The following is a 2,753-nucleotide window of genomic DNA, read 5'->3' on the forward strand; positions in this document are numbered from 1 at the left end:
TAGTGTCGTTCAGCCCCGCAGGCCTACTATCGTCGGCTTTAATGCGCCTGAAAGCCCCGGTGACGAAACCCATGGTCATGGTCGTGCTGGCGTATTTAATGCACAGCCATTTGGAGGGAGAGGCGGTCTTATGCTTTCGGATGATGATCTAGCTGCTGATCTCGGTATGCTGAGCATGAAAGAGCCCGGTGCGCCGTCCAGCTCATCAACCACGAGCCAACCGTCCTCCCTCCCCATCTACCCACGCAGCCCACCCTCTGCAGACCGCGTATCCCCCTATCACCTCAACATCCCATCCGGCACGAGCTTTACATCCCGCCAACAATTCGGGTCTCCAAGCGAGAGCGCACTTTCCACAGGTGCAAGTCCCCCTCGAGGGCATTTTGACCAGCAGATTTTGGAGGCGCAGTATGGCCAGCAGCAGCTTACGGCCCGGTTTATCCCAGGGCAGGGCATCCAGTACCTTCCTATGCAGAACAATGGCGCTGGGTTCGCACGCCAAGGCCCGCTCTCGCCCACTACTACCTCCCGCCCCATCCAACCCCAACAAGGCCCGTACTACCATCAAATGCAACGGCGCCCCTCCGACGCCAGTCAAACCCAGCAAACACCCTTGAGCGATTTAGGCAAGGGTCTCCCTTTAAGCAGCGTCCCAGCCTCCTGGCCGCTCTTCATCGTCGAATTCAAAGCGGGGCGTACGGACCTCTTCTATCTCACTGATTTAAGCCAAGATATCAGGGTTGGGGATTTGGTGATCGTCGAAGCGGATAGAGGGAAGGATTTGGGCAAGGTTGTTAATGATAGTATTACGCTTAAAGAGGTGGAGGCGTTTCAGAGGGAGGTTAGGGAGAGGGAGGCGGGGGAGGCGATGAGTCCTGGAGGTGCGGCAGCGACGGGGAAGAAGGATATTAATCCGAAGATGATTTATGGGAAGGCGCAGGCTAGCGATACTCAGTACGTGTTTCTTTTGCCTAGTCTTTAGGCAGGATACTGATGGGGCGACAGACATTTAGTGACGAAGATGCAAGACGAAGTTAAAGCGCTGCAATTGTGTCAGAGTAAAGTTCGGCAGAAGAAACTTCCTATGGAGGTTATCGATGCGGAGTATCAGTGGTGTGTGCTGTTTGGCGTTCAGAGGACACAAGAGGACTGACACACTGCAGGGACCGACGTAAACTCACGTTCTACTTTATCGCTGAAAAACGAATTGATTTTCGGGAGCTTGTCCGGGAGTTATTCCGGTGTGTCTTTGATTCCCTGCTACGTGCTGCACCTACGTCTACGTCTTGCCTGCTATGCATATGTTTACTCGCTCGCCTGCTAACGAATTATCTACAGGTTGTATAAAACAAGGATCTGGATGGCCTCTTTACAAGGCCCAGGAGGGTACGAGCAGTAATTGCTCCCCTCACATCTATACAAGTAACGACGGAAGAGGAACAGAAGAGCAGGATGGAATCCAATCCCAAGCACACCACGCAAACGCAAACTATTACGATCACATGACACCAGCCAATCTCACGAAATGTATGTATCTATGTATGATCTAGATATGCAATATCCACAGTCTTCGTCGCACATCTAGAACCTTTTTTTTGGTTCTTTCATTTGTTTCATGCTCAAGTTCAAGTTCAAGCTATTTATGGAACCATGTTCGTTCATGTTCATGTTCTGGGTTTCACTTTTGTATCGTATTTTGCCGTGTACGTTAGTGTAGAGGTTTTTTCTACCTTTTGGTGGGGTTTGTTTGGAGGGGAGCAGGGGGATGGAGATGAGAAATGGCCCTGACGCCTTGTATTAGTATCGTATATCAATCCAAAATATATATTGTGGTGCTTTTTTACGTGCATGGAGGCGGAAATCTTCAATGAAAATGAAAATGTATACAATGCGTCCGTATGTTGATACAGGGGTAGTCTAATGTGGGGTCGGGACCGAGATCACTATAAGGATCCAATAAGAGCGTTCATAATTGCAATCATGATCGCACAATCAAGGATGTTGAGCCGTTAACTTGAGGTTGATTCGCTGCTAACTCAAAGGACGGACCAGCCAGTATCTAACTCGCAGGCAACTCATTCGCTTTTCGCTCAGCAGTGACTACAAATTGCAAATGTAACGCGTCAGCCAGACTTGGCGATATAGGCACAAGATAAATACGCACCCCAAGCACGTCGATCCATAGGACACTGCTGTTTCGAAGCAGCCGTTCCTAGCCATTTGAGCAAACAGTGCATGTGGAATACGTGACTGCATTCGCCCCAGACTGTTGTGACAGAGAATTAAGATTGGTGGGTGGTCGTTACTTTGCGCGAGAAAAGGTGGAAGGGGAACGTGACGAACGGAAGAAATGCGCGAGGCACGACAAGCGCACAAAGGAGCGAAACGAACTCACTCAAAGGACAGTCATCTCCTGGCGTTTTACACGACGGACAGCACCCCTCATACGGGACGCGACAGATCCCACAGACGTCGCCTTCGTCGTCTTGATCGTGGTTTGTGTTTCCTGTGTTCCAGCGCCATTGAGCGACTGCGCTCCAGTGTTTGATGTGGACTTTCATGGACTGGTATGCGTTTGTGTGGAGTATGCAGGAGCGTCCGAGGAGGAGGGTTTGAGGTTATTTGGTATTGTGTACGCGTCGTGGGTATGTTAATAAGTCTATTATTAATATGTACTTGACAACCTGAACGACTCATCGCACATATACACGCTCGAACTTGAACGTTTGAACGTTGAACCCCGGGACTTGGTG

Source organism: Suillus fuscotomentosus (genome assembly GCF_016647785.1).
Source record: "Suillus fuscotomentosus strain FC203 chromosome Unknown F5891scaffold_279, whole genome shotgun sequence".
Taxonomy (NCBI): Eukaryota; Fungi; Basidiomycota; class Agaricomycetes; order Boletales; family Suillaceae; genus Suillus; species Suillus fuscotomentosus.